Source organism: Phascolarctos cinereus, unplaced genomic scaffold (genome assembly GCF_003287225.1).
Source record: "Phascolarctos cinereus isolate Bilbo 61053 unplaced genomic scaffold, phaCin_HiC Scaffold_3;HRSCAF=262, whole genome shotgun sequence".
NCBI classification, from domain to species: Eukaryota; Metazoa; Chordata; class Mammalia; order Diprotodontia; family Phascolarctidae; genus Phascolarctos; species Phascolarctos cinereus.
In genome coordinates, this window is record NW_027555736.1 from 11,987,928 (window position 1) to 12,006,424 (window position 18,497).

The 18,497-nt window shown below is 39.4% G+C and overlaps 1 protein-coding gene across 4 annotated transcripts in view; it reads right to left on the minus strand.

The window, feature by feature from the left end:
- LOC110198973 (lysosomal acid lipase/cholesteryl ester hydrolase-like) overlaps positions 1-18,497 on the minus strand; it is a 162,470-nt gene that overhangs the window by 52,346 nt on the left and 91,627 nt on the right. For 2 of the 4 annotated variants that reach the window (XM_078150705.1, XM_078150706.1), the window contains one exon: positions 13,588-13,659. The exons of the other annotated variants lie outside the window; for them this stretch is intronic. The gene's annotated coding sequence lies outside the window, so the exon portion shown is untranslated. The remainder of the gene's footprint in view (positions 1-13,587; positions 13,660-18,497) is intronic. 4 annotated transcript variants of the gene reach the window in all.

Below are 18,497 nucleotides of genomic sequence, written 5' to 3' on the forward strand. Positions count from 1 at the left end.
TTCCAGTTTTCCCAGCAGTTTTTTTCAAAGAGTGGGTTCTTATCCCAGAAGCTGGGGTCTTTGGGTTTATCAAATAATAGATTACTATAGTCATTGACTACTGTGTCTTGCATATTTAACCTATTCCACTGATCCACCTCCCTATTTCTTAGCCAGTACCAAGCAGTTTTGATGATTGCTGCTTTATAATACAATTTAAGATCTGGAATTGCTAGGCCACCTTCCCCTGCATTTCTTTTCATTAGTTCCTTTGATATTCTGGACCTTTTGTTTTTCCAAATGAATCTTGTTATTATTTTTTCTAACTCTATAAAATAATTTTTTGGTAGTTTGATTGGTATGGCACTGAATAAGTAAATTAGCTTAGGTAGGATTGTCATTTTTATTATATTAGCTCGGCCTACCCATGAGCAACTGATGTTTTTCCAATTATTTAGATCTGATTTTATTTGTGTGAAAAGTGTTTTGTAATTGTGTTCATAGAGTTCCTGGGTTTTTTGGAGGTAGACTCCTAAATATTTTATAATGTCTACAGTAAGTTTAAATGGGATTTCTCTTTCTATCTCTTGCTGTTGGGCTTTGTTGGTAATATATAGAAATGCTGATGATTTATGTGGGTTTATTTTATAGCCTGCAACTTTGCTAAAGTTGTTTATTATTTCAAGTAGTTTTTTACTTGATTCTCTAGGATTCTCTAAGTATATCATCATGTCATCTGCAAAGAGTGATAGCTTTGTTTCTTCTTTGCCTATTCTAATGCCTTCAATTTCTTTTTCTTCTCTTATTGCTAAAGCTAAGGTTTCCAGTACAATATTGAATAACAGTGGTGATAATGGACATCCTTGTTTCACCCCGATCTTATTGGAAATGCTTCTAGCCTGTCCCCATTACATATAATGCTTGCTGAAGGTTTTAGATATATGCTATTTATTATTTTAAGGAAGACTCCATTTATACCTATGCTTTCTAGTGTTTTTAATAGGAATGGGTGTTGTATTTTATCAAAAGCTTTTTCTGCATCTATTGAGATGATCATGTGGTTTCTGTTGGTTTTGTTGTTGATATGCTCAATGATGCTGATAGTTTTCCTAATATTGAACCAACCCTGCATTCCTGGTATAAATCCTACCTGGTCATAGTGTATTATTCTTGTGATAAGTTGCTGCAATCTATTTGCTAGTATTTTGTTTAAAATTTTTGCATCTATATTCATTAGAGAAATTGGTCTATAATTTTCTTTCTCTATTTTGACTCTTCCTGGTTTAGGTATCAACACCATATTTGTATCATAAAAAGAATTTGGTAAGACTCCTTCTTCACCTATTTTCCCAAATAGTCTATATAGTATTGGAATTAATTGTTCTTTAAATGTTTGATAGAATTCGCATGTAAATCCATCTGGCCCTGGAGATTTTTTCCTAGGGAGTTCATCAATGGCTTGTTCAATTTCTTTTTCTGAGATGGGGTTATTTAAGTATTTTACTTCCTTTGTTAATCTGGGCAATTTATATTTTTGTAAATATGTATCCATTTCACTAAGATTGTCAAATTTGTTGGCATATAGTTGGGCAAAATAATTCCTAATTATTGTTTTAATTTCCTCTTCCTTGGTGGTAGCTTCACCTTTTCATTCTTGATACTAGTAATTTGGTTTTCTTCTTTCTTTTTTTAATTAAATTAACCAAAGGTTTATCTATTTTATTGGTTTTTTCATAAAACCAGCTCTTAGTTTTATTTATTAGTTCAATAGTTTTCTTAATTTCAATTTTCTTAATTTTTCCTTTGGTTTTCAATATTTCTAATTTGGTGTTTAGTTGAGGATTTTTAATTTGTTCTTTTTCTAGTTTTTTTAGTTGTATGCCCAATTCATTAATCTCCTCTTTTTCTATTTTATTTATGTAAGCATTTAGAGATATAAAACTTCCCCTAAGAACTGCTTTCGCTGCATCCCATAGTTTTGGTATGTTGTCTCATTATTGTCATTCTCTTGAATGAAATTATTGATTGTTTCTATGATTTGTTGTTTGACCCAATCATTTTTTAGGATTAGATTATTTAGCTTCCAATTATTTTTTAGTTTATCTTTCCATGGCCCTTTATTACATTTATTTTTTATTGCATCATGATCTGAAAAGGATGCATTTAATATTTCTGCCTTTCTGCATTGGATTGTGAGGTTTTTATGCCCTAGTACATGGTCAATTTTTGTGTATGTGCCATGTACTGCAGAAAAAAGTATATTCCTTTCTATCCCCATTCAGTTTTCTCCAGAGGTCTATCATACCTAACTTTTCTAATGTTCTATTCACCTCCTTAACTTCTTTCTTGTTTATTTTGTGGTTAGATTTATCTAGTGCAGAGAGGGGAAGGTTCAGGTCCCCCACTAGTATAGTTTTGCTGTCTATTTCTTCCTGTAACTCCCTGAACTTCTCCTCTAAGAATTTGGATGCTATACCATTTGGTGCATATATGTTTAGTAATGATATTACTTCATTGTCTATGGTGCCTTTTAGCAGGATGTAGTTTCCTTCCTTATCTCTTTTGATTAGATCTATTTTTGCTTTTGCTTTGTCTGAGATCAGGATTGCTACCCCTGCTTTTTTACTTCAGCTGAGCATAATATATTCTGCTCCAGCCTTTTACCTTTACCCTGTATGTGTCACTCTTTTTCAAATGTGTTTCCTGTAAACAACATATTGTAGGATTATGGTTTTTAATCCATTCTGCAATCCATTTCCGTTTTATGGGAGAGTTCATCCCATTCACATTCACAGTTATGATTACTATCTGTGTCTTTTTCTCCATCCTTTTCCCCCCATTTATGCTTTTCTTTCTCCTTTTTCCTTTCCCCCTTCACTAGTGTTTTGCTTTTGACCACGCCTCCTTCAGTCCCTCCTCCCTTTTATTATTCCTGTCCCTTTTCTTCCCCTTTACTCTTACTGCTCTTCCCTCCCTTCTTTCCCCCTCCCTTTTCTTTCCCCCTCCCTTTTCTTTCCCCTTTTCCCTCCTACTGCCTATAGGGCAAGTTAGATTTCTATACCTAACTGATTATGTTATGCCCTTCTTGAGCCAAATCTGATGAGAGTAAGGTTCAAACAATGCTCCCCCCTCCCTTCTTTCCCTCTGCTGTAATAGGATTTTGTGTCTTTTCCTGTAATGTAATTTACCCTTGTCTGCCTCCTCCTTTCTCAGTACATTTTCTAAGATCAGATTGATCCACTTATTTGGATCCATTTAACCCACTTGATTAGATTTTTTTTTATCATTACATCAAAGTCAACTAATATCCACCCTCTTTATGTATACTCCTTTAACATGGTGTAATAACAATACAGTTCTCAAGGGTTGCAAGTGTCATATTCCCTTGTAGGGGTTTAAACAGCCCCCCCTTATTAACAACATATTGTATCTTTCTGTCCCATTTACCTATTTAGTCCTTCTTGAGTCCTGTACTTGAAGATCAAATTTTTTGTTGAGCTCTGGTCTTTTTATCAGGAAAGTTTGGAAGTCTCCTATTTCATTGAATATCCATCTCCTCCCTTGAAAAATGATGCTCATTTTTGCTGGGTAATTGATCCTTGGCTGCATTCCAAGCTCCTTTGCCTTACAGAATATCATGTTCCATGCCCTGTGGTCTTTTAATGTAGAAGCTGCAAGGTCCTGTGTAATCCTGACTGTGGTTCCATGATATTTAAATTGTTTCTTTCTGGCTGCTTGCAGCACCTTCTCTTTCATCTGGTAATTTTGGAATTTTGCTATTATATTCCTTGGCATTGTCAATTTGGGATCTCTTTCAGGTGGTGATGGTGGATTCTTTCTATGGTTATTTTCCCTTCTGGTTCTAGGACTTCGGGCAGTTTTCCTTTATGATTTCCTGAAAGATACTGTCCAGGCTTTTTTTCATCATGATTTTCAGGTAGTCCAATAAATTTTGAATTGTCTCTCCAGAATCAATTTTCCAGGTCAGATGTTTTACCGATGTGATATTTTACCTTTTCATCTATTTTTTCATTTTTTTGTTTCTGTTTGACTGATTCTTGCTCTCTCATAGAGACATTAGTTTCCATTTGTCCAATTCTAGTTTTTAACAGATTGTTTTCTTCTGTTAGTTTTTGTACTTCCTTCTTCAATTGGCCAATTGTGTTTTTTAGGGACTTGTTTTCTTCAGTGTATTTTTTTTCCAATTGGCCAATTGTATTTTTGAAGGACTCTTCTACCTCTCTCATTTGACTATTAAAATCCTTCTTGAGCTCTTCTAAGAAGGCTTTTTGGGCTTCAGACCAGTTCATATTCCCTTTTGTTGTTGCAGATGTGGGTTTGTTGACAATGTTGTCCTCTTCAGAATTTCTGTCTTGATCTTCACTCTTCTCATAATATGAATCTATGGTATGTTTCTTTTTACTCATGGTGTTTCTTTATTCCCTGGCCTTTAAAGAGATTGAGCTCTCCTGCTGGGAACAGAGGCACTGACCCAAGCTTCTTGTGTTGGGAGCCCCAAGCTTCTTGTGTACTGGCTTTGTGTGCTGGGCCTCTTATGTGGCAATTGGAGGCTGTAGGTTTCTGGCAGCTTACCTTGTGTTGGGCTGGAATCAGCAAGGCTGGAACTTTCAGGCAATTCTAGGTTGCCTGCTTTTCCTTTCCTTTAGCTTTCTTCAGCTCCTTTTAGATGGGTGCTGCAGGGTGTTTATCTGCCTGGGGCCCCTGCAGTGTTGTCTCCCTCCTTTCTGCTAATGCACTGGGAGATTCCTTTGCAGGTGAGTGCCAGGCACCTGGTGGTTTTCTGAGCTGGTTTCCACCGGTTCCCCCCTCACTGAGGCACTGGAGGTCCAGGTGTTGGTGTTTGCCTGCTTACCACCTGGGCTTCAGGATTTCTTCACAATTGGAGGCTGCAGGGCTCTACAGCTCACCTGGTGTTGGGTTGGAATCAGCAAGGCCGGGCTTTAGGAAGCCTTTAGGTTGTTTTCTTCACCTCCTTTCAGATGAATGCCAGGGTACTTATCTGCCTGGGGCCCCTGCCTCCCTTATTTTTGCTGAGGCACTGGGAGACCCGTTTGCTGGGCTGCTGCACTGCTGCTCTTTCTTCTAGTTCAGGTTTCCAGGGTTTTTTTTCTGGGGTGATATTTTCTGGGTTAGAGGTTGAATAGGGGAGAGTGAGAGCGACTACCTTTTCACTCCGCCATCTTGGCTCCTGTTATTCTCAATGAATTCCAAACGTGCATTTCCTTCCTCTACTGCTTAGGGTTTTCACTCTGACCACACATGTATAACCTATATCAAATTGCTTGCCTTCTCAGTGAGGGGGGGGAGGGAAGAAGGGAGAGAATTTGGAACTCAAATTTTTAAAAGCGAATGTTAAAAATTGTATTTAAATGTAACTGGGGGAAAATAAAATACTAAATTATTAAAAATAAAAATAAAAGGAACCATAAACAATGAAATAATATCAATGATAAACATATATGCATCAAATGGTATAGCATCCAAATTTCTACATAAGTTAAATGAGTTACAGGAAGAAGTAGATAATAAAACTATATGTGGGGGACCTCAACCTCCCCCTCTCAGAAATAGGTAAATCTAACCCCAAAATAAATTAGAAAGAAGTTAAAGGGATGAATAGAATTTTATAAAAGATATGCTAGATCTCTGGGAAAAACTGAATAGCGATAGAAAGGAATATATCTCTTTCTCTGTGATATATGGCACCTACATTAAAATTGACCATGTATTAAGGAATAAAAATACAATCAAATGCAGAAAGTCAGAAATATTAAATGTAGTCTTTTTCAGATCACAATGTAATAAAAACTGTATTTAATAAAGAGCCATGGAAAGACAGATTAAAATTAATTGGAAAAGAAATAATCTAATCCTAAAGAATGAGTTAGTAAAAGAACAAATCATAGAAACAATCAATAATTTCATGAATGAGAATGACAATAACGAGGCAACATAACAAAATTTGTCGGATGAAGCCAAAGCAGTACTTAGGGGAAATTTTATATCTCTAAATGCCTACATGAATAAAATAGAGAAAGAGCAGATCAATGAATTGGATATGAAACTTAAAAAAAAAAAACAGAAAAAGAACAAATTAAAAATCCTCAACTAAACACCAAATTGGAAATCCTAAAAATCAAAGGAGATATTAATGAAACTGAAAGTAAGAAAACCATTGAACTAATAAACAAAACTAAAAACAGTTTTATGGGGAAAAAAATGAAATAGATAAACCATTGTTAACTTTATTTTAAAAAAGAAAAAACCAAATTACCAGCATCAAAAATAAAAAGAGTGAATTCACCACCAATGAAGAGGAAATTAAAGCAATTAGAAACTACTTTGCCCAATCTAAGAGATAATCTAAGAGAAAGTGATGAATATTTACAAAAATAGAAATTGCCCAGATTAACAGAAGTGGAAATAAAGTGCTTAACCCAATTTTATTTATTTTTTTATCTTATTCTTTAATTTAATTTAATTTTTAAATTTATTTATTTTTAGTTTCCAACATTCACTTCCACAAGATTTTGAGGTCCAAATTTTCTCCCCATCTTGTTCCTCCCCCCACCCCAATATGGCATGCATTCTGAATATTCCTTCTCCTAATCTGCTCTCCCTTCCATCTCCCCCCCTTTCTCTTATCCCCTTCCCCTTCTATTTTCCTATAGGGCAGGATAGATTTCTATACCCCATTGCCTGTATGTCTTATTTTCCAGTTGCATGTAAAAACAATTTTTAACATTTGTTTTTAAAACTTTGGGTTCCAAATTTTCTCCCTCCCTCCCTCCCCACCCACTCTCATTGAGAAGGCAAACAATTCAATACAGGTTATACATGTGTAGTCATGCAAAACACTTCCATAGTAGTCATGTTGTGAAAAACTAACTATATTTCCCTTCATCCTATCCCACCCCCCATTTATGCTATTCTCTCTTTTGACCCTGTCCCTCTTTAGAAGTGTTTGCTTCTGATTACCCACTCCCCCAATGCCCTATCCTCTGTCATCCCTCTGCTCTCTTATTCCCTTCCCCCCCCATTTTCCTGTAGGGTAAGATAGATTTCTGTACTCCATTGAGTGTGTATGGTATTCCCTCCTTAAGCCAAATCTGATGAGAACAAGATTCACTCATTCCTTCTCACCTTCCCCCATTTCCCCTCCACTGTAAAAGCCTCTTCTTGTCTGTTTTATGTGAGATAATTTACCCCATTCTACTTCTCCCTTTCTCCTCCCACTATAATCCTCTCTTACCCCTTAATTTTATTCTCCAGATGTCACCCCTACATCTTCAACTCACCCTGTGCCCTCTGTCTACTTATCTGTCTGTCTGTCTGTCTGTCTGTCTGTCTGTCTATCTATCTATCTATCTATCTATCTATCTATCTATCTATCTATCTATCTATCTATCTATCTAATTTTCCTCCAACTACCCTAATACTGACAAAGGTCTCATGAGTTACAAATATCATCTTTCCATGCAGGAATGTAAACAGTTCAACCTTAATACATCCAACCTCAGACCAAATACTTGACACTTACTAGCTGTGTGACCCTGGGCAAGTCACTTAACCCCAATTGCCAAAAAATTAAATAAATTAAATAAATGAACAAATAAATGAATGAATGAGTAAAGGAACAAATAATTAAATGAATGAATGAATGAATGAATGAATGAACAAACAAACAAATAAATAAGTAAATAAACTGAGGTCCCCCTGACTCCAGGGCTGGTGCTCTATCCATTGTACCACCTAGATGCCACATAAAATACTTTTTAAAAGGACAAAAGGACCATAATCCTGACAGCCCAGGCATCCACACCAAAGAATTGGGAGGGGGGATGATTAAGTAAAGAATGAAAGTCTGTCTTATCTGGATCACTGACTTCTTGCCTTCCAGGCTTGAATATCATCACTCACACATTGAAGACCCTCCTGGAGATTCAGGTGAATTTTATGTTCCTTTTGACAGTGAAAGACTGACTACTCTGCCATACTGCCCTCTTGTCATGCTCCCCTGAGAGTTTAAAGGTAGGCCAACCAATCAACAAGTATTTATTAAATACAAGTGTTTATCAAAAATACAATTAAATTTATTAAATTAAATAAAATTTATTAAACATCAGCACTGAGTTAGATGATGAAAGAACAAAGAATGAAAGAATGCCTTCTCTCAAGGAAATTAGATTCTAACGGTATAACATGTACATGGATAAATATCTACATCAAAAATATAAAGTGAATACGTACAAATACAGACAAAATGGTTAAAGACAAGATAGTTTGGAAGTGAAGATATTGACAGTTATGAGGTCAGGAAAAGCTTCAGGCAGAAGATGGTGCTTGAGCATCACCATAATGGAAGAGTGGAACTCTATGAAGCAGACGTGAGGAGGAAGTGTATTCCAGGCATATGGGATGGTCAGTGGAAAGGCAGAGACACTAAATGGAAGTGGAAAAACAGGAAGCAGGCCACTTTTTTCCTAATAATATTTTATTTTCCCCCAATTAAATATTAAAAAAATTTTAATATTATAAAACTGTTTTGAGTTCCAAATTCTATCCTTCCTTCCCTACCCTTTTCTCTCTGCCCCCCCCCTCCTGAGATGGTAAGCAATCAGATATAGGTTATATGTGAGCAATCATGCATGTAAAACATTTCCATATTAGTCAATTTGTACAAGAAAAGGAAGGAAGGAAGGAAGGAAGGAAGGAAGGAAGGAAGGAAGGAAGGAAGGGAGGAGGGAGAGGGAGGGAGGGGGAGGGAGGGAGGGAGGGAGGGAGGAGGAGAGAGGAGAGAGAGGAGAGAGAGAGAGAGAGAGAGAGAGAGAGAGAGGAGAGAGAGAGAGAGGAAGAGAGAGAAAAAAGAAAGAAAGAAAGAAAATTTTGCATCATTTTGCATCAGTCAATGTATATCTTTCCAAATTCTACTGAAATCATCTGGCTTATCATTTCTTACAGCACAATAATATTCCACCACACTCATATGCCACAGCTTGTTTAGTCATTCCCCAACTGATGGGCATCCCCTTGATTTCCAGTTGTTAGCCACCACCAAAAAGGGAACAGACCTCTTGGCTGTATCACATAGTATGGGGCAGGGGAGTAACAGCCAGTTAGCCTAGAAATGTAGGTCGGTTCCAGATCACAAAAGATTCTAGAAACAGAACAGAAGAGTTCGTATTTTACTGTAGAGAAAATCAGGAGTCATTGGAGGTGGTTGAGTTGGAGACTCACAGGGCCTTATCTGCACTGACAGGAAAATTCTTTGGCAAATCCTCTCTGGGATGGACTAAATGGAGGGAGACCAATTAGGAAGCTATTGCAATAATCTAGGTGAGGAATGATGATGGCAAAGGTGGTAGCTGTGTGAGAGGAGAGACGGAGTAAGATTCAAGAGATGTTGTGAAGGCAGACACTTTAAGATCTGGCAAATAATTAGACATGGAGGATGATGGCAAGTGAAGAATCTAAAATAATGCCAAGGTTATAAATCTGAAGACTTGAAGGATGGTGGTGCCTTGACAGAAGCAAGGAAGTTTGGAAAGAGGAGAGGGGCAGGTGGCAAAGATAATGAGTTCAGTTTCAAATGTGTTGAGTTTAAAGATGTCTACTGAACATTCAGTTTTAAGGGTCTAAAAGGCAATTAGATATGTGGAACTGAAGCTCACAGGATAAACTGGGGCTGAATGGAAAAGGGAGGAGGGAGGATAGGCAGAGACAGACAGACAGACAGATAGATAGATAGACAAACAGGTAGATAGACATAAGGTTCTATCCTAGGTCCTTTTCTCTTCACCATCCATAATCTCGGTACAATATTCATCAGCTTGCATTGACTTAACTCTCATCTTTCTGCACGACTCACAGATTTACATAAAATACACCTATGTGTGTATGCATATATGTGTTTATTATAGCTGTTTATGTATATGTGTGTATATATGTAAATATGGATATACATGTATATTGCTATAAATGTATATTTGTGTCTATGTAAGTACATAAAGATATGTAAATCTATGTATTCATGTGTGTATGTGTTTTTATAGATACCACAACATGCCCTGGTACAAAAAACAATCTTTGTGGCACAAAGTTTTCCCTAGTGATGTTATTGTGAATCCTGGAACAGCACAATACCTGAAAAAGGCTGAGTGTGGAACACAGGACAGTGGACAGGTTTTGTGACACTCCTCCCTCCTGGTGTGACCAACACTTTTCATTCTCCTTTGCTGGATCACATGCAAAGATGGATACACATCACATGCAAAACCATGGCTGTCTTCCAAGTGTCTGTCCTGTGTCCTTTTATCTTCTCCCTCTATATTATTTCTCTTGTTGTTCTGATCTCTTCTCATAGATTCAGTTATCACCTCTAGGCACATTATTTTCAGATCTCTTTGTCCAGATATAACTCTATATAATTTCCTTAAGTCTAGCCTCACATCTCCGATTGCTTACTGGACATCCAGAATTGAATGACATGTAGACATCTTAAATTCAACATGTCCAAAACTGAACTCATCTTCCTCTCTTCCTCTCCCAGCTTTCCTATTACAGGTGAGAATACCACCATTCCTCTAGTCTCCTAGGCTCACAATCCAGGGGTTATCTTCAACTCCTCCTCTCTCTCAATCCCCAAATCCAATTGGTTGCCAAGTCCTGTTGCTTCTGTCTTCACAAGATTACTCACTCATTCCCCCTTCTCCCTCAAAAACTGTCACCACCCTGCATTGGTCCTCATATCTTTGCACCTGGACCATTGCAAGAATCTTCTGGTTGGTCTTGCCCAACTTTCCCCACTTGAGTCCATCCTCTACTCAGCTGTGGAGGTCCGACCTAAATCTCAGGTCCAACTACGTCACAGACCCATTCAATCAACTCCAGTAGCTGACTCTCAAGTATAGGAGCAAATAAAAAATGCTTTGTTTGCATTCAAAGCCCCTCCTAGCCTTGCTCCATGCTCCCTTTCCAGTCTTTTTATACCTTACTCCACTCCATGTATTCTGCTATCCAGTGATGCTGGCCTCCTGGCTGTCCCTTGCACAAGATGATTCATCTCCTGATTGTGTGAAAGTTCATCGACTGCCCCCATGCCTATAATGCTCTCTTATCTCCTCTCCATTCCCTGGCTTCCTTCAAGGCCCAGATAAAATCCCACCTTCTACCAGAAGCCTCTCCTGATCCTCCTTAATACTACTGCCTACCTTCTGTTGATTATCTCCAATTTACCATAAGATATATATGTATGCATGTGTACACATATATAGCTTATAAATATACACAGTTATTTGCTATACTGCATATATATGTGTGTATGTACATATATACATATGTGCCTTTATATACACACACACAGAGTTGTTTGTATGTAGTGTCCCCAGTAGGCCAGAATTGAAAGCGATTATTTTTGCTTTTCTTTTTCATCCCTAGCATTTAGCACAGTGTCTGCAATATAGTAAGTTTTTGACAAATGTTTATTAACCTCATACAGTAAGACTAGACTGCAGCATATTTTCAGCAATGACATACATGCAAGAAGTAGAATGAGGAATGATTTCCATCGTCAACTGGATGATGAGGAAAAGAAGGCGGTCAAGACGGACGCTGTGAGTGCCACCTGGAGACACACAGAATGCTAAAAAAAAAAAATCCAGGAAAGTGTTGGGCACACTGGGTAGATGCTCTGGGAAGAATCTGTGTCCATGAATGAAACACAGATGAAATCTCACCTCTCGGTGCCCCTCAGACAACTCTCTAGAGCTTCCCAGATTATGGAGCAGGTGCTGGTTAACATTTCTTGGGGTGCTTTCTTATCAGACATCAACCACCCCAATGGAATCACAGGTGTGAACCCCCAAAGCCACCTGGCCCCACAAAAAATTATGCAATGGGCTTTCACAAAGTGTGATAAAGGGGAAAGTGCAAACATTGGGCAAGTTCTAAGGATTTCAAGTGAGTACAATCAAGAAGCACCTCTCCTTTCAACCCTTTGCCCAACAAATGGGCAAGACTGTCTGACTGCAGTGGGCCTCCCTGCCCATGTGGGGGAGGAAGCTGTTTCTTCCACAGCTTAATACTCTGCCAACATGTCCTGCCATCTTTCACCCAGTCCCCCTGAATAAACCTGCTCTTGCCTGCAAAAAATCTGCAGAGATTACCCAATCCACTGAAGCTGGAGGTAGGCAAAAATTACTTCAGAAGAACGGCTGAATTCACCATGAAGAGGTTTTATTTTTTAAAAATCATCATAATAGACAAGCGTGTTAACAATAATCTTTATTGCCAAGGTTTGTGACTCATGTGGAGTCTGGCCCATTATTGGGGAGGAGTGAGTTGAGAGAGACCAAGAGATCCTTGATCCCCAAAAAAGGAAAGGGAAGCTACTAATCAGATGATCTTTTCATCTAAATCCTCTTGGAATTTTCCAGATGGTGACTGAGTATAGCAATTCTTTTAGAGTAAACATAAGAATATGCATCATTTCCCCACACAAAATCAACATGATTGTAATGAGGAATAAATTTTTGATGAATGACATTTGGGAGTTTAGACAGCAACTGTTTGACATCTTTAGGACCTGAGAGTAAATCCTTTCCACCAAACCAAATAGCCGTTGGCACTTCCACTTTGCTAGTGTCGTAAGGCGGAGGAGTGGACTAAAATGAAAAGGAGGAAGAAAGACGTAACAGATCCAGCCTAGGTCTGCTCAGGGCCCTTCCTCTCCAGTGAGGTGACAAAGATCCCTACACCTGAACCAAGTGGCAGGATGTCCTCCTCCTGGTTCTACACTCCTTTCCACTTTCCCCCAGAAAAGAAAGGTGAAAGGGAAGGCAGGAGATCATTAGGAAGGGGAGATGATGGAGAACTGCCTGCTGGGGAAGGAGTTCTTTCTTTTCTGTCCTAAAGCCCAGCAAGAGCTTGGAAGTGTGAAACCTCTGAATGAGCATGAATGCCTTCCCATGGGGCTTGGGCATGCTGAGAGTGAACATGTCCTTCCTTGGGTAAAAACAAAAACTTCAACATTCATTTTCCAAAAGGCTATGGATAGCCTTCATTTCCAATCTTTCTGGCATCTGGTCAACCTGTTGTTGTTTACATAGCAAAAACTGCAATCTTTGTCCTTTCTCCCTCTCCCTTTTGAGTAGGACTTCTTAATCTGGAGTCCAACGACCCTCAAGGGGTCCACTGATAGATTTCAGGGGGTCTGTGGACTTGGACAAGGATAAATTACATCTTTCTTTTGACATAATCAGTTTTCTTTATAATCCTATGCACATAAAAGCCATTTTTGGAGAAGGAAGTCTCACGAGACTGCCAAAGGGGTTTGAGAGGATTGCTCCAGTCCTCTCAAAGAGGCTGTCACTGAACATATCTGTACCTTCCCTAGAAAGGTCCAAGCAGTATCCCAGGCAAGGCTGTTCACTAGCCTGTAGCCTAAGAAAACGGATCAGGGCATTCTTTCTTCATGCTTTTGCACAGGCTATGAGGTCTATAGTGCCAACTTTGCCAAGAGATTAAAGTATTGGGTAGAGGCTTCAGTGTTCTCCTCTTACCCAAGCTAGTATTTGGAAATAATCTTACCTGATTATAATACTTCATATTCAGAGCAGGACTCCCCCAGTCATAAGCTTCAAACCTCTTTGAATGAAGAGTCTGAAATGAAGGCCATAACAGATAACTAAGCATAGATCTCTGGGGCTTTAAGGAACCTTGGGCACAATCTAGGCTGAATTCCTAATAATAATACCAGGTGGTCACTCCAGAGTACTTGGTGATCCTCACAACATCACTTTGAGGGAGGTACTACAGGTCACATTGTTCCTATTTTGGGGATGAGGAAGCTGAGTCTTATAAGAGTTCAGTGAGTTCCTCATTGGATAAATAGCTAGTGAGTATCAGGGGTGGGATCTGAAGTAAAGTCTTCTTGATCCTAGGCCCAGCACTTTGTATACCACAATTGCTGTCTCATAGATTTCCCAGATGCTAAATGACTGTCACTAAAAATATATGTGTCTCTCTTCTCCCTCCCCTCCCCAGCCATGGCAGCCACATATATGACAGTGGTACATTCCCTTGAAATGGCTGATTCTCCATCTTGCTGGAAGTCTAAGGGAGAGAATGTGCTGAAAGACTGTGTTCCTCCTAACTCAGTCACCAGTCATCTTTGATAAAATCTTCTAGTTAAGAGGATGAGCAAAGAGTCCACAAGGCATACAGCCTTCCACCCATAGCCAGAGTGAATGCCCAGTTCCATGGGAAGTTTCCCTGGTTAATCCTCTGCTACAGATGGAAAATGGGACAGGTTGATTAGTGTCCCCAAAAATAACATTTATTGGGATTCTATTTCTTCAGTTCCTTATATGCGATGAGGAAGTGGGACCAAGCCAAGTACCTAGAGGACATCTGTGCTGGCGGAAGCACAAATTAGTGCCAAATGAAAGCATTTGGGAGGGAATTTTCTAGGCTATCTCAGGGAGGGGATGATACTAAAAGAATGGAAGGACTCATGGACAAATTTAGAGGCAATTGAGAGGACATGAGTAAGTACTGATTTATATGACTAGATCCTCATCTTTGTGAAGTTCATTTTGTTTGTTTGTTTGACAATATGTATGTGTATCCTCAGAGCAAGTGCTCTGGAGGTCTATGTTACCTGAAGTGACTGGTGCCTGAGAAGGGTCATCCAAAGTGAATACACTTACCACAAGGACCAACATTCCATAGTGGAGTAAAAAAGATTTTATTGGGACTTTATCTTGAAAAGTGTAATAGAAATTATGAAAATAGGTTATTTTTATCTTATATTTGTCAAAATTTAAGTTATTATGATTAATTAATAATTATAATGATACATGCTAATTTTCAAATTGAGCAAAAATGAATGGTGTTGATTTGGGGTAGGGGATGGTATATTTTTGGACAAGATGGTAGAACACAAGGACACGACGTCCTTCATATTCCATTTGACAGGATCCTAAAATGTGTTACTGTTGCCAAAAAAAAGCATCTGAAGTCTCCATTAATTTTCTGTAAGACCTTTCTTATTCCTTTATGTTCAGCTCATTTTCACCTGCAGACAGTTACTGGGAGGCTAAGTGAGAAAGATGTTAGGGATAAGCAGGGAAGAATTGTGAGGGAGAACTAAAATGGCTGATTCACTGGGGGATACGTTTGTATGATGACTTTTCCTTCTCCACCCAACCTCATATTGAACAAGCATGATGCAGCAATGAGGAGCTGGGAATAGGAAAACAGAATTATACCTCTGCCACATGGGGCTTGGTGACCCTGGCACAGCTTCTCAGCACCCAAGGAATGTGTCAATTCTGCATTGGTACAGGAAGTTTTCCTGACTGGGAGTTCTCTATAGGGGAAAGTATAGGTCTGGACCCCACATTCCCCTACCAAAAGGATACAGCATCATAACTCTGAGCTTGACCATGTTGAGTGTGAAGAGATAACAGACTCTCTTCGCAACACTTTTCTGCCACAAACTGCCTTTTTTTCTGTCCTACAGTTGCCTGGGAGGTACAGAGATCCTTGACATTGTTTTGCTCATTGTTTGATTACCAGAAGCTCAGCGCAGCAGGGCCCTGCCTTCAAGGCACTTTTTCAACAATGTTACATTTGTTGCCATCCTACAAAATTCCTTAACTGATGAAATCAATAAGAAACTTCAGTTCATCAACTCTTTCCTTAACACTGAATGAGGAGCTGGGATGGGGGGTGGCCCCTGGCATAGAGGATGGCTTGTTATTGGTCCCTATAAACAGTGCCATCACCCAAGCTCTCTGACTGGATGGCCTCAGGCCCCAGAAGCTCATTGAAGACATTGACCACTACCCAAAAGGGATAAGCCTAACACCTCATCTAGGGGTAACACAGGTTATCAAGGAGAAATTTCCCATGAAGCTTGAAATGCCCTCTAGTTCAATACTGAAGAACATGCATATTGGTGCCCATGGGTCTCCACACCTGGGGAATTCCACTGATGAAGACTGGTGCTGAGTATTATGAAGGAAAGACCCCTGTGAAGGCACTTCTCCCTTCAGTGGTGTCTGACAGAGGTGGAAACAAATCGTCTCCCTTTGACCTCTTCTGGGCTCTTCTAGTGCTCCCTCTTCCTTGGACTTCTGGTGGGATAGGGAGGCGGGGAAGCGTGGGAGCTACACTGTATTTAGGACACTGAATCTAATTGTGCTTCAGACGTCTTAATGCAATTTTATGCTCTATTAGCTTAAAATGGCACTAAAATTTGGGGACACTATATATGTAGATGTACTTGTATATGTATACATGTACATATGTATCACATATACATGTTGTGTATGTGTGTATGTATACACATGCATGGATATGTATATGCCTTGGTATATATGTATATGTGCCTATATGTATATGGATGTACATGCATATTTGTTTATACCAATGATGTTCCAGTCATTCTGCATAACTAAGAACCATGAAATACCAGAAGCCTTATACTATCAGAATTGTAAGTGGTCCCAAAGAGAGACGTGTGAGGGCCTAAGTCAGCTACAGTACATTCCCAAGGACAGCCTGAATGTAGGGAGTGGTATAATAATAATTATTTATGATCTTACTGAGCCAATGTATAATCGAGGGACCATCATGTAGCAAAGGCTGGTGCTTGGGCAGCCTGAGAGCTGCACCATGACCCAGGAAATAGAAAGAGATCTAAAGGGGAATCCAGCATACAGGAAAATTGTGCTCAGCAAATTATTTTGGAATCAAATTTTAAAAATTATACCTGTAAGAAATGGCGCACATCTTTAACAGAAGAACCTGCTGGGTTTTGTCAAAGATATATATCAATGCGACTCTGCAAAAATAGATATAAAGAAATATTTTTTTTTTCCAAATTAGTTTCCTTTCACATCTGATGACTTTCTGGCAAAACTTGACTGGAGTATTTCCAGGCTAATGAATTGGGATTGTGTGTTCATGGACAACCTTTGGTTAGGCCTGACCCAGAGAAATCTTTCTGTAATTGAATTGGAGATATGCTAATGTTTGTCTGAGAAGAGCCAATATGTTGAAAATGGGGAGGACCTGAGAGTCCATCTGAATCAGAATGGAAATCTGTCTAGACAGGTGTCAATCACCGAACAAGCATTTATGGAAGGCTTCAGATGCAAGTAAAAGGTTTTGAAGGCGGAGAATGGACCAGACTTACTACCTGATCAAATATGTGGGTGGAGGAATGGGCAGTGAAGAAATACGGATGACTCTCATGGTGGAAACCTGAGGGACTGGAAGGTCCTGGGGCCCTTGACAGCAAAAGTTGAATCAGGAGTAGGTGGGCTTAGAGGGAAAGGTGATGTATTCTGTTTTGAACATGGTAAGTCTGATATGCCTATGAGACATCTGGTTGGAAATGTCTAACTGGCAGTTGGAGACATACAAGACAGATATGGAGGATATATGTGTTGATTTAGAAGTTATTTGCATAGAGAGGGCAGTTAACTCCATGGCAACTGATGAGATCACCAAGATAGACCATGTAGAAGAAAGAGAAGGCCCGGAACCCAGGTCTGGGATACACTAGTGGGAGGAACCAGTGGAAGATTCTGCAGGAAGTGAGCTCTGACAGAGTAATGTCACAAAGCACAGGGAGAAGACAGTGTCCAGGCGGAAAAGGTGGTCAACAGGGTCACATGTTGCACAGGACTGAGCAAAGCTACTAGATAAAGGGCAGTTTTAGTGAAGTGGAGGAAGAACCTAGACTACATTAAAGGAGTTTAAGAGTGAGTGGCAACTGAGAAAGTGTGGACAGCTCCTTCTAGTTAATAGTGAAAAGGAACACAGAGCAGAAGAGTTTTCAGAGATGGTAGAGGGACCAAGTCAAAGTGCTCTACATGCATTATTCTGTTAAGTGCGTGTGTGTGTGTGTGTGTGTGTGTGTTTACGGCTACTTTGTTGAAATTGATGGTATCAAATCCATTTATCAACAATAAGACGTCGTCACAAATTGTGGAAAAGATCTCACGGTTGCACAGATCCTGGCCAGTGAAGCGGGTTAAAAAGCTATTGGGAAAGAATTCCTTTTCCCCAAACAAGATCTGCAAAAGGCAGGTTAGAGAAAGATGTCAGTGAGCAATAGCAGAGCTCTATCCTTCTCACCTGCACAGCAGGGCTGGGTTCCTCAGGAATTTTGACATTGCTTAGCAGAAATGACCTGCCGAGGATCATTTTCCATAGATGCCCCTACTCGTCACTCTCAAACCCTGGTCAGTGTCCAAAGGAAACCAGTCCTGTAACACCTCAAAGAGCAAAGCCACAGACAAATTCCCCAGAGTGCCCTGCCCTTCTGGCAAAAAACCAGAGAGGCCCAGGGAAATGAGACCTGGCTTTAGCTATTAGGGCCAAGCTGACTGGAAAAAATGTAAGCTGATGGCTTCTTCTCCAATTCAGTTGGGTAGGTTCTGTGTGCCTAAGGGGTACAGGGGACAGGAGGGTTTCTGAAGGGC